General features: G+C 39.7%; 2 long non-coding RNA genes across 2 annotated transcripts in view; one reads left to right on the top strand and one right to left on the bottom strand.

Annotated features, from left to right (window-relative positions):
- Positions 1 to 14,474, bottom strand: part of LOC310852601 — a 235,323-nt gene that overhangs the window by 145,612 nt on the left and 75,237 nt on the right. The gene's annotated exons all lie outside the window — the stretch shown is intronic.
- Positions 12,265 to 13,533, top strand: LOC310853096. The gene is made up of 2 exons (XR_014568532.1): positions 12,265 to 12,351; positions 13,283 to 13,533. It is a non-coding gene; the product is annotated as an uncharacterized lncRNA (long non-coding RNA).

The raw sequence follows: 14,474 nt of genomic DNA, 5'->3' as shown, positions 1-14,474 counted from the left end.
AAAATCTTGAAGAGACACTGAATATCTGTGTAGACAATACTGAGCTAGATGGACCAAGAATGCATCTTTCTATGTGCTGTACAATTCTAAGCAGGCTTTCTAGGCAGGTTATATAAAATATGTTTATTTTTCTATATATTATCCACTGATTTTTAATACCAACTATCCAAATAAAAACGCTTTTTAAAAAATCTATAGCATTTTTATATTGATGATAAATATCCAAACCATGCAGAATTCCTCAACATTCCAGAATGTTTTTTTTCCGTGCAAGGGATTATGAAGTTAACTCGGAGATATATTATACACCTGTGTGAACTGCTGTGTTGATACATTTTTGCCAATTTGCATACTGTTAATGTTTTCAGCTTCAGAACACAAAGTCTTCTTTATTATAAATGATGGCAATATTCTGCTGACTGCAAAACTAAAGGAGACTATGATTGAACACTGCAATTGGCACTTCTTGCTTCTTCTTTCTTTTAAACTTGCTTATATACATATATCTGAGTGTTTTTGCAATTAGCAGGGAAAGAATGGTAATATGAGCTATTAACATTCCTGAACCTTGCTAAGACCTTGTCTGCGACAAAATATTTTTCTCTTTCTTCATTTTTTTCCTAAAGAAGATAAATAAATAAATAAATAAGGAGTTTCAATAAAACAATCATGGAGCAAAAAGCCCAACTGAATCATCTTTGTCATCCAGTACACTGCATAATGTTCCACTTCAGATATAAAGATATTTTCAAATTCATTATTGCAATATATTTCTTCATGATAATATTGTAAGTCAATAGCAAGGTCAGCCTAAGAACAAGAGCATTGCTGGATCATACCAAAATTCTGTCTAGTCCATCATTTTATTTCCAAACTATCTGTGTCTCTCCTGATGTTTTCCCCTTCCATGTGGTGGTCAGAGGCTTGCTCTGAATGGTATGTGGAGCTACAACCCTTGATCCACCTAACTTAATACATCAGCCTTCTGCAATGTGGTACTCTCCAGATTTTTTGGAATACAACTCCTATTTCCCCCTGACCACTGGTCATGCTGATTGGGGATGATGGGGGAATGGGGTCCAACAACATCTGGAGGGCACCAGGTTGGGGAAAGCTGGTCTTTAGTGACCAACAGCTGTTCTTCAGGGTTTCAAGAGAGACTTTCACAGCCTTAGCTAGAGATGTCAGAATCTGTAGGGACTTTTGCTCTAAAACTAAGTTATGGCCCTTTCATGCAATGGAAACTCAGATGAGTCGTTGAATTATTATTATTTTTAAAGTAAAAAATAGAGCATATACTGGCCTAGTTCTCACCTCAACCTGTGTTTGGGATGTACCAGTTTAGACAGCCACAAGGATCTCACTTGATTAAATGCTAATCCACAGCCCTCGTACCTGAAAAACACCCTTCAAATATAGCTGTCAGGAAAAAGGATATTAAATTAGGCATATTAGTTTTATATATTGTAGGAACAGTGTGGGTTTTGGGAGCAGGAGTGCCAACCTAGCCCCATGACCGTGGGTGCCCAGTGCCTTGGGTGCCATGCACTGTGCATGGCCCTGGTACTGAAATTTGTAGGCAACAAAGGAACTGCCAACATGCATCTGGATTTTCCCAGACATTTTCACTAATTTCCACACAGACACTGCTGCCAGCTGTAGTATCCAGTCTGGGAAATTCCAGATGTATGGCAACCCTATGCCCAGCGCCTTCATGGGGAATTTTGTGGGTGCTTGGGCACCCAGGGCCCCAGGGAGTTGGCACCTATGTTTGGAAGGAAGGGGAATAACATTAAATCATGTGTGAATCTCACTTGCAGCTTTCCCCATTCTGCAGCCCTTGAGAAACTTTTAACTACAATTGTAATCATACCCAGCCAGCATGGCCACATGGTCAGGGATGATGCCAGTAAAATAAAACATTTTAAGGATACCAAGTGGGGAAGGCTCTTTAACCCAAAGATGCCATGAAGGAAGGAAAGGTTATGAAATGTCTTAACAAACTCAGCCACTGGAGGGAAGAGTAAACACCTAAAATCTGCTGTGTAATTAAAATTGCAATGTGAAATGTATAGCTTATTATAGGGGATATTGTGTGTCTGGATTATTGTGGATTATTCTAAAATTTCACAGTAATTAAACTCCCCCCCCCCCAAAGGATAGAATATTTATTTTCTTCATCATATTTTTTACTTATATTTCCTCCAATAGGTCCATTTGTGAAACCTATAGTGTTTTTCTCTTCTGTTTAATTATCCCCTGCAAAGGATTGTCTGATCTGATTATTTTTCTCCTTTTGCTATAGAATCATCATCTGCTTGCATTTACAGTGTGCATAAAATGAATTGGATGTACTAGAAAGAAAATAAATTTACAAGGTGCTATAAAAACTCACCACTCTTCATGACAGGATTATATTGCACCTCTCTCAGCTTTTAACTGCATGAGAGCTTTTCATATGGATTGCAGATCAAATAATCAGATTTATACACGCAAAGAGTTAAATTGTCAACTATCTCTCTAAAGACTGCTTCCCATACTGGTTATTCTGACAGTGATAGAATAGTAATCTGGGAAAGGCTGCTGCAATGGTTGGATGGTGACTGGGGATACTTGGGTTTACTTCAGTCATGAAATCAACGGGTAACCTTTGGGCTAGTCGGTGTCTAAGTTTAGCCTATCTAACAAAGGGATTGTGAGCTATGGCACATCTGTCCTCTAACCCACCTGCAACCAGCTTGCACCACTGGCAGATACTATGCCAGCAGATGATGCCATCATTCCTGTTGTAAATAAAACACCAAAATTGGACTGTCCCCATGTTCCTGCTCCACTCAGGGAGGCAACCACTGGGTTCTAGGCATGTTTGCAAGGAGACATGTACCCCATGCACCCTACAACTTCAAAATGTGTGCACAAACTCTTTCTCTTTCTCCCTCTCTTGCATTTGTTTTGGATACAGGAGATCCAATGTGCTGAATAGTTGCCCCTTTCATTCTGATAGGGAAAACATATCAGCATTAATTAACTTTGTGAAAATCTGTGGAATGGTCTCCAAAATTTGACATTTCTGCCCTCCAGATAACAAAAGAGTGTCAGACAATGGTCATCAAGTTACAACATGCACCGTAATGCTCAAGTGCTCGTAAGTGGCAAGAAGTGGCAAGTGGGTGAAACACCTTTGAATTTTACCAACCTCTGCCTTACTCACAATAGCCAATTAGTCATCAGTTATCTGATGGGCATGCGTGACGTTTGAACATCTTACATGTAGGTTTTAGATGTTGGCAGCAACTGTTTGTGCTCCAGCTTTAGTCATCTGAAATTCATGCCAGATGGCAATTCAGCCACTGAACACTGAAAGAGGTAGAGAAATATATTTATCTGATGCAAATGTTTGCTCATTATGTATTTATGGCCTGTGTTTGAACTGCTTCTAGTTTCTGCCACACAAGAATGATCAAGGTCCAAAACTCCATTTCTGAGTGCCATCAGTATTCTTATTCTATGAACTGTTTCTTCTGCTTTAGAAAATACTTTGAAAAAATAATGTCATTAGGAAAGGTTGCTAGTGTTAAGGCTAACATTAGTGCTAGATTATTTCTGTAATGTATACTTGGAGTTTTCTTCTTTCCTCCTCATTCCCAAGCCTTTTCCTTTTGTGTGATGTCTTTAGACTGCAAGCCTGATGGTTTTCAACATGAGTCATGAAGATATAGGTAAAGGTAAAGGTAAAGGTCCCCCTGCCCGTACGGGCCAGTCTTGACAGACTCTGGGGTTGTGCGCCCATCTCACTTAAGAGGCTAGGGGCCAGCGCTGTCCGGAGACACTTCCGGGTCACGTGGCCAGCGTGACATCGCTGCTCTGGCGAGCCAGAGCCGCACACGGAAACGCCGTTTACCTTCCCGCTGGTAAGCGGTCCCTATTTATCTACTTGCACCCGGAGGTGCTTTCGAACTGCTAGGTTGGCAGGCGCTGGGACCGAGCAGCGGGAGCGCACCCCACCGCAGGGATTCGAACTGCTGACCTTTCGATCGGCAAGTCCTAGGCGCTGAGGCTTTAACCCACAGCGCCACCTGCGTCCCCCCATGAAGATATATCCCTTTGTAATTCTGAAAATTACAGAAAATTACAGTCTGAAGGGACGCAGGTGGCGCTGTGGGTTAAAGCCTCAGCGCCTAGGGCTTGCCGATCGAAAGGTCGGCGGTTCGAATCCCTGCGGCGGGGTGCGCTCCCGCTGCTCGGTCCCAGCGCCTGCCAACCTAGCAGTTCGAAAGCACCTCCGGGTGCAAGTAGATAAATAGGGACCGCTTACCAGCGGGAAGGTAAACGGCGTTTCCGTGTGCGGCTCTGGCTCGCCAGAGCAGCGATGTCACGCTGGCCACGTGACCCGGAAGTGTCTCCGGACAGCGCTGGCCCCTGGCCTCTTGAGTGAGATGGGCGCACAACCCCAGAGTCTGTCAAGACTGGCCCGTACGGGCAGGGGGACCTTTACCTTTACCTTTAATTCTGAAAATCTGACTGCCAAGGCCAAGAGTCTCTTTATAGTAATGATGTACTGAAAAACAGGTAATTTCTATATACTGTATATTTCATGTCTCTCTATTCAGGGCCAGATTAACAAGAATTAAATTAAAAACTAATACAATGGAGGTTTGAAGCATTCCACTAAACTTTACTGCATCCTAATTTGCAAAAGTGTTTTAAATACTTTGATATGTGTTATAATAGATTTAACAGTGTAAAATGTCCAAACCAACAAGTAGCCTGGGGAAAAAATATATAGCATATTTTAATATAAAATGTGGGGAAGAAACTTAAATTATTCACAAAAAATCAAGGCATTTAACAGTTGTCAAACAAGTGAGTGTGAAGACCTTGGTAATACCTTTCAATATGCGTACAAATGTGGATCTAAAAGGTCCCCAACCTTTTTGATCCTGTGGGCATATCTGAAAAATGGATAAACTATGTTGAGCATCACACACAAACACCACAACCAAGCACACACCACAACCTATGTTTTTGGCTACAACATCACCCTGCTTTCAAGCCTAATTTCAGCATGAAGGGAGGGGAAATTGTGGGTACCAAGGTCCTTGCTAAGTATGGACATGCTCACAGGCACCAGTAAGCAATGGTAGTAATGGTGGCCTAATACTGTAATGCTCATCTAACTGGAACTTGGAACACAGGAAGTTATTGCAGTACTAGCCGTCAAGCAAAGACTGCCACTAGCAGACCTGGTATACAATCTGAGTAGGGGAGAGCTTACGGAGGTCAGTTCCAAAAGCAATTCAGAGAAATGATATGGTATATGACACCTGTATATGATTAAAGGGCAGAGAGAGGGGGTAATATGGACATGATATTTACATCATCTTTAAAGAATCCAGGGCTCTCAGATAACAGGCCATTATGCTTAAAATAATTTGTATTTGCCCAAGTGAATTCTGTGCAGTTTTATTTTTTTATTAATAGTAAGATCTTTGACTAGAAGTAGAATTATAGAATTAGAAGGGGCCCCAAGAGCAATCTAGTCCAATCCCTTGCAATGCAAGAAGCAAAACATCTCACCAAAGTTTATTAACCCCAGTGCCAGAAAAAGACATTGTGCCACCTGATGTAGATGCCACCAGCCCTCTGTCCAGTTTACTCCTCTCCCAGCCCATAGCTTTCTAGCCCCCATTGCTTTGCTGCTGCAAATGCTGGCCATGCATCGGACTGTGGCTGATCCTGTCATCTTTCTTACTCTGAGGAAGGGTGGACAACATGGCCCAAGCAATTTCCCGTGCTGTCAAAAAATTGCTACCATAGCTAGAAAGTACAGAGGAGTGAAAAGCAATTGGGGCAGGAAGATGAGCAAACAAGCCATGGCAACAGCACAGAAGAAGGATTGTTCCTGGAAACCATATACAAACTTGGTGGCTTGGTGGGTAGAAATGTCTGGGTAGTCTATTAGAACAAGCAAGAAGCAGGCACAGGGAGCACAAATTTGCCTGCTGCCTGAGACAATGACTTCATTTTGCCAGACGATAGAGCTGGCCCATTAAAGAATTTATGAAAAATTATTTTTAAGGAAATACTTGGAAAAAAATAACATTTTAACCTAAGAAAAGGAGCATAAGAGTTACTTTTAACTTTGTCCATGTGGTGAAATTTCATCAGATGAACACTGCAGCCGTCTGATAATCCATAGAGGCTCAGACACCACCGACAGAAGTTGGCACATTTTTATTGGAGAACACTTCAACGTAATCCCAGTCATCACATTTCTTTTCTAGACACATCTCATTTGTTCACCACGTAGTAAATGTTTAGATTCTCAAACCAAAGAGAACAACCACAACGCTGTAAATACTGCAACCTGTTTTTGTGCACTTGAAAAATAACTTTTCGACATTTTGTTACATTTCCAGATTGCTGGAGCTTACATTATGTTATATTGCAGCATGTGGCACACCAAAGTCTCATGGCATAGCTAAACAAGATGTTAGAGAATGTGGTGCAAAATGCTTTCAGTTTTAGGGAAGGGAGCATATGTTCAAATGGCTGTGCAATTTGTATCCATTGACTGTGTAGTAAAACAATTTAGGCTGGAGGAAATACTAGGATTAACCTGCAAGATAGTGTATGGAATTGGCCATATCCCTAGGATTTCAAAGGTCCCAAAGGATTTCATGAATTTTGGGAGGACAACAAGGTAGCCATTTAAGAAAGTAATTAACTTAATGACTTAAACCTGCAAAATATGAGAAATGCTAGGATTGTGTTGAATGCCCATGGCTTTTTGGTACAAATTGTTGCACTGGTTCAGAAGACCTGAGTGTTCCATGAATGCTTTGCTCATCTTGTTTTTTGACCTGCTCAATGGGCCTTGTGCCTGAAGCAAGCCCTTGGGGATCCTGTCATCTTCCATTCTGTGGACATGACCAAGTCAGCGTTGATGTCATTGAGACAAGAGTGCAAACATGCTGGGAACATGGGCTTGGAAGAGCACATCTTTGTTTGAGAATTCAGAGCATACTGTATGAGAAGCAGACCTTTTGCTTACATCTCTAAATAAAGTAGCATCCACACAATAGACGTCCTGTGTGTAGGGAAATGTGCTGATCTGCTAAGAGGGAGCCAACCCAAAATGGGCAGGGTTGCACCATCCTGAAGGAATCAAGTTCATAGCTTGAGCATCTTCCTAGACTTGTTGCTGTCTGTGAAAGCATAGGTGGCAACTTCCATTTATATGACACCTTCTATCTGGCTGTTTGGATATCTGAATCTTTGTTGTGTATAGCTAGATTTGTATACTAATTCATCATGTTTGGATAAGTGAGCTTTTGTATAAAAAGCATTTGGATAGTGCATAGTAATCCTATCTAATATAGCTGAACTGGCTGAACTGTGTGTCTGGGCCCAACACAAATGCTAGTTTTGACCTGCTAGAGATGTGGCTGATTCCTTCGATTTATATCTTTATTTTTAAACAACAACCACCACCATCACAACAACAACAACTTAACTGTTTTCCTTACATTTTAATGGAAAGGATTTATTGTATAAAATGTTCCTGGGGTGTAGGTTGATGTGTTATTGAACTTTATTACTTGGTTGTTTTATTGTGAGTTTTAATGAATTGCTGTAGTTTCAGGGGGGGAGTTGCATATTGTGGTTATTGTCTTAAGACTCTATGTGGAGCCCAGAGTCAGGAAAGGTAGCTTAGAAATACCAAAAATAAAGAAACAAATTCAACAAATACTTTATTACAAGACAAAAACCCAAAGCCTAGATGTATCCATGGGGAAGCATTCCAACTGATTACTAAGATGTGAGTCAGTTTCAGAACAAATCCAACTGCAAATTTACTTTATTCTTAGAAAATATATATTTAACTGAATTACCTTCCATTCCTAGCTATACACCATAAGCTCAGTTTGTTAATGTTTATCATCCCTAAAGTCCTCCCTCCCAAAAAAATTGAAAGTTTTTTATAGCTGCATGATGCCCCCCAAACACTCATCTGCTGCTGTGCATAGTCTCTCTAGCCACCGAAATGCCCCAAATCAATGTGCTTAATTCTATTTATTTCTTCACTGGGGAAACAGTTTCTACGGTTGGACATCACTGGAAAGTGTATTACACAAATGTATGTCTCTCCTCAATTTCATCCTATTAGCTTCCATCTATTCTCTGATTTATGGCTACTTCGGTATATAAATGAAATTGTTGTGAAAATACTTGTACATGTTAAACTGCATCCTGTCATCCATCACTGCTGCAAGAGAAGAGCTATAAATACCTCTTTTGTTAGATGCCACCCAGAAATGCTGCTTATCTGTGTAAAAATAAACTCAGCAAGCAGCTGTAATTTCTTTCACTGCACTGCATCGAACACAAATGCTCACTTGACCCTTCACAACAGGTAACTTTAAAATGGCATAAAATTCAATGTAGTGAGAAGCCAAACAAGTACAATGGTGAAAGCAAATGACCTGCTAAACATAGAGGCATCCAATGCTTTGGGGCAGACGGGAGATCATTGGCCAGATATGTGCAGAGATGCTCACTTCTTGTTGCTTGCTATACCTGAGTTGTTGTCAAAGAAATTTCCAGCATTGTCAGTTTTCATCCAGTAGTGAGAGGGCATGTGTTGTCCTCAGGTGTATCTGTCCACCGATGTGCTAGAGGACTAAATATTTTATGATACCGTATAGACAGGATTATACTTCATGTACTAGGACTATGAGGCTTGTTATTTTCCTAAAGTTACTCAACTTAACATTTCCCCTTCCACCAATTCCCATTTCAAGTAAACACCTGAAGGCCTATGTAAGTGCACTGGTTTGTAACACAAGAAAAGTTTATAATCACACATTTACAAATAAATTTGTTGCAGGGAGGGGAGACGTCAACAAATTCTCCTAGCTAGCTTCAAGCACATGTTGAGTATGTGATCCTATGACATGTCAAAAAAATTCAATATCTAAGCAATGTCTTTCTTTGCTGTCTTGGTATGTCTAATAAAGGGCAGATCAGAAGTTCTGTGATGTTCATCTTGTAGCTCAGTTGGCAGAGCATGAGACTCTTAATCTTAGGGTTGTGGGTTTGAGCCCCATGTTGGGCAAAATATTCCTGCATTGCAGCGGGTTGGACTAGATGACTCTCATGGTCCCTTCCAACTCTACAGTTCCATGATTCACTGGTTATTTTTAAAGCTTGAAGAATCCAGGGTGAAATGTAACAAAATTTTATGTGTATGGAGTCAACTCTAGAAGCTTTGCCCTATGAACAACTTTTATTCTTCTATTCATTATTTACAACAGAGAACAGCATTTACCATGGCAAATCTGCAAGTCTCCAAAAATAATAAAAATCATCTCATGGCACAGACATTTCTGACACTTTCTTCTAGACAGGCTGCAGTATTCAGAGTTCTTGTTCTGTGCATTGTTTATTTTTGAGCCACTTGATAAGACAGAAGAGGCAGACAGGCTCTTTGATCACTGCAGCCTTCCAGCTGGGCAGGAAGCATTTAATCAGCTCCTTCTACCATAGCAGCATGTAGCCAGTTGGGGAGTGGCAAGCCAGGTTTTCCTCCATACAGCCCTAATTTAAAGTATCAGAGTAGTCTTTCAAGCACTTTCAATCCCTACAGAATATACCAACACTTCACTTGACTTTTAACTGTGAGCTTCTACTTTTTCTGGAAAAGATCCCCAAAGTCCTGGTTATGCATAAGCAGAAATATGCACTGCTGTTACCTGGCTATCCCCTAAATCCAGAGTCCTGTGCTAGCCTGTGATCTTCCAAATGCTGTTGGACTAAATCTTCCATCATCCCCGACCATTGGCCATGCTGTCTGCAGTTGATGGCATTCAGAACCCAAAACACCTGGAGGATAAATGGTTAGCTATCTCTGCTAAGTAAATACTCCAGGTTAGAACAAGTACGAAGCACTTTGCACTTATTATGTTTATGTTTTTTGTTTACTACCAGTCATGCACCAGCTGGTATCAGGGTGGGTTACAAAACTAAAAAGGGTAAAACAGATTACAAATATAGGTTGGGCCCTGAAAACACACATCCCAGGTGTCAAAAACACCTTAGACTTTGTAAAACTACTCATTTGTCTTCCAAAAGATCTTCACAACAATGACTAATGAAATAGCCTGTGACTCAAAATGAGCAGCACAATTTATATTTGAGGTTCCATTCCCCTATTTGCCTTTGTATATATACTGCCTCTCAATCACTCTCATTTCAAGGTACATTTAAGTCAGTTTTTGCACTTAACGCTTAACGCTGGCAGCATATCATAGATCTGCTAACTTGAAAGAGTTAGCAAGTTCAGGCATAGTTTGGAAGAGGTTCAGTTCAGTAGTATGAAGGGGCACCTGTCGACCACCCCAAAACCCAAAATTCTTTATATATATATATATATAAATATTTATTAAGATTTTTATAAGGAAAAAGCATAAATAACAAACAACATTGCTTATATCATACACAAAATTTCATAACTTGTTTGGACTTCCTCACGTCCCCTGCTCCCACTTACATTGTTAAAAAGTTTTTTCAAGCAAATTATCATCTTGTTTACAATCTTATATCCACTCATTTAAATATAATCTAATAGTTCTCCCAAAGGGTTTGTCTTTTCCTTAATCTCACTTATCATCTGATTCCAATCTAGTTTAGTGGTGGCCAATTATTTATGATCAAGCATCCTTCTTAACATTCAGTCAAATTGCAATATTTTTGTAAATAAGTTTTAAATTTCTTCCAATCTTCTTCCATCCTTTCTTCTCCCAGGTCTCGGATTCTGCCGGTCATCTCTGCCAATTGCATGTAGTCTATCAGCTGCATCTGCCACTCTTCCAGTGTGGGTAGATCTTGAGTCTTCCAATTCTTGGCAATGAGTATCCTTGCTGCTGTTGTTGCATACATAAAAAATGTTCGGTCCTTCTTTAACACCCTCTGGCCGACAATACCCAGGAGGAAGGCCTCTGGTTTCTTAGTGAAGGTATACTTAAATACCTTTTTCAACTCATTATATATCATTTCCCAGAAGGCCTTCACTTTAGGGCAAGTCCACCAGAGGTGAAAGAATGTTCCTTCATTTTCTTTACATTTCCAACATTTATTATCAGACGAATGGTGTATTTTGGCAAGTTTAACTGGGGTCATGTACCATCTGTATATCATTTTCATTACATTTTCCTTCAAAGCATTACATGCAGTGAAGTTCAGCCCAGTGGTCCACAACCTTTCCCAGTCCTCAAACATAATGTTGTGCCCAATATCCTGTGCCCACTTTATCATAGCAGATTTAACCATTTCGTCTTGTGTGTTCCATTTTATGAGCAAGTTATACATTCTTGATAGTACCTTAGTCTTTGGTTCTAACAGTTCTGTCTCCAACTTCGATTTCTCCACCTGGAACCCTAGTTTTTTGTCATTTTTAAAAACTTATTTAATCTGGGCGTCATGTAACCAGTCTCGCACTTTACCCTCCATTTTCTCCAAACTCTGCAATTTCCAATTGTCACCGTCTTTTTCTAATATTTCCCAATATTTTGGCCATTTGGCCTCCATATTGGGTCTTTTTCGGGCCTTGGCTTCCAGAGGGGACAGCCACCTCGAAGTTTTGTTTTCCAATAAGTCTTTGTATTTTGTCCAGACATTAAATACTGCTTTCCTGACAATATGGTCCAAAACCCAAAATTCTATTGCTCAAAATAAATTTTATGAGGAGGTAACGAAAGGGTGGATGGCATTATTGCAACTATGGCCTGAAAGCTACATTCCCTTTTAGACAACCTTACAGAGACCACATGCCACAAGCACAGGTGAGCAGAGCAATAAATGTGAATGTTAACTTTTGCACAGTAGGTTAGCTTCTATATATGGCCCACATTCTTTCACTTGCCTCTCTGTCCTCTGTGTAGGCAATTAAGAAGCAGTTTCAGAGTTCAAGGACACATTCCAGGCCAGGCAAAATGAGGAGGGTGCAAAATAGGGCTGGTGAGAGATGTGATTCAGGAGGGTGCATGGTCTGGGTAAAGCCCAGAGGGTCAGCTGGAGAAGTTCTCTTCTACTGTTTGAAGCAAAGGAGACTGTGTATCTCTAGGTATCATAAAGAACACTAGAAAACTAATAATCCCTTGATTCAGATACTTCACTGTAACCATACAAGGAAGAGAAGCCCTAATTAGGGGGAATACCTGAGACCAAGTGCAGAAGATAGAATAGAATAGAACAGAACAGAACAGAACAAACACTTTCGTTTATTTTATCCTGGGACAAATGAAAGGTGCCTGGCCATTCAACGTTTTTCCCCAGTGGAAAAATACAAAGGTAAGAAAATAGTAAATCACATATTTCAGAATCTAATATTTTAGATTCTATCTACTTCACAAAAGAATGAAATTTTCCTGAGTCTGTATAGTGATTCTCTAAGCAAAAATCTCAAAAAATGAGAAAGTAAAGTGTAGTTCAAAGAAATTATCACATATAATTGGTGGTTCAATGCTACATATGAGTTACACTTTGTAATACTTCCTTTGTTCTTGGATTTCTGTTATCCTTACATCTCTAAATTTCACATAAAGAGCAATGTGAATATGTCACTTACTTAAAAGCACCATTTTATTATAAGTGCATCTTCTATTGTGAACCATACTTTTATTCCAACACTTTTATTCCTTAATTTGTATAGAAAACTACCATTGTGAGAAATGTCCTGTTTTAGCTCACCCATCCCACACATTTTTGGTTTTGAAGGTTCACTTAAGATGTTCTACAACACAGTCACTAGATGGGGTGGCAAGAGAAAATGTGAGGCTGAATCAGGCAGAAACTGCCTAGGGAGGATTGGCACTGCTGTGGAGGTTGCAAGCAGTTAGTTTTTCGGTGTCAAGACACCATCCTAGGCTCTGACTAGGAGGGGCCATCAGATTAGCAATATTAGATGCAGAGGAGCTGGAAACTGTCACCAATAACTCAAAGAAGTCCTATAGGTAGACGCTGTTGGAATGAAGTGGTTGTCCCTTGTCATTGCTGGGACATAGCTTTACAGGGATTTGAGATCTCATAGGACACAAGGCACCAATAACTGGAGAAAAACTCAAAACCACCTGGTTCCCTAGTGTGGTATTGTGTAGTGTTACAGAGTACAAAACACAATGCTTTTTAAAAAAATGTTTTTGAAGAGAAGTGCATTTCAAAATCTGATCAATATTTTTTGAGCTCCCTTGATGTTTTCCCCTCCCCGTTTCTCTCTCAACAGGAATGTGGACATGGGTCAGGTTCAAAACCAACATTCTGGATATGACCTAAGTTCAAAGGCGATATTTTAACAGCTGAATTGCAATAGCTAACAGAGACACGTTCTCATATGATGATTCAAAGGTACAAAACCTGACCCTCAATTCATGCTCTACAAATCCTCCATGCCCAACTTTAATCAACAAGCCTTTCTCGGTTCTTTCTCAGTTGTACATGCTGTTATTTTTATTTGAAAGAAACACATGCACATTTTACAGTTTCAGTCTCTCCATTATTTATCGTGTCTGTATTTATCTGCATGTTGCGTGCTATAGACTTCACCCCTAAATACATCATTTTAAAAGACAATTCTGTCATAATGACTATTTCATTATGTGTAATTCATCAATGTTTATAGTTATATTAAGCTATGAGAAAAGGTTTACTGGCTTTTTATCTTCATTATTGGCAGTAATAAGCTCTCACTTTACTGGAGAATGGAACAAAATATGGGATGAACAATGAGTGTATCTGCTAAAATATAATTCTTATTTGTTGTTTCTCTAATATTACTTTCCCAAACTACAAACAACATCAGTCACTGAAGACGAACTGCTGTGCAGTGATGGAAAATGTATGCTTGCCTTACAGTCATGTTTTTTTTTCTCTTGCAAGATATCATTCATAATGGAAATTGTAAATCTTAACTACTGGTTTCAGAAAGTATGTCAAGAAACAAGTTCATGTTTTATGCTACGAGGAAAAGATTTGTGTAGTAAAAGAATTAAAGTAAGTGAAATATATATTATGCAGAGAACAAACGATATAGCAAAAGTAATGACCAGCGCACAGCTCAGGAACCATCGTGTGGCCCTTGAACTCTTCAAAATGTGGTTCTTAAGCAATACAATGAAATGAATAGATGCAATATATCTTGTGGACATTGAGTTAGAGGCGCAGTAGAATCATATTCCACTGATCCCCAGGGCATACATTGTTAGAGAGGATCATTCATGTCATTCCCCCCCACCCTACATCAAGATAATTTCTGTGTAGGAAGAGCTGTGTGCAACATCATGTCTGTCATGCAGGGAACAAAATGTACCATTTGCAGAAAATAGATGGTTTGGAAAGTTGGCTTCCACCATATTTTTTGCATATACTGTAATAATTAGAGCAGTGCAAAAAACTTTTTAAAAAATAATAATGATGAT

The sequence above is a fragment of the Podarcis gaigeae genome (assembly GCF_964106915.1).
Source record: "Podarcis gaigeae genome assembly, chromosome: 9".
Taxonomy (NCBI): domain Eukaryota; kingdom Metazoa; phylum Chordata; class Lepidosauria; order Squamata; family Lacertidae; genus Podarcis; species Podarcis gaigeae.
The sequence above is the reverse complement of the archived record's forward strand: the minus strand, read 5'-3'. Positions and strand labels throughout refer to the sequence as shown.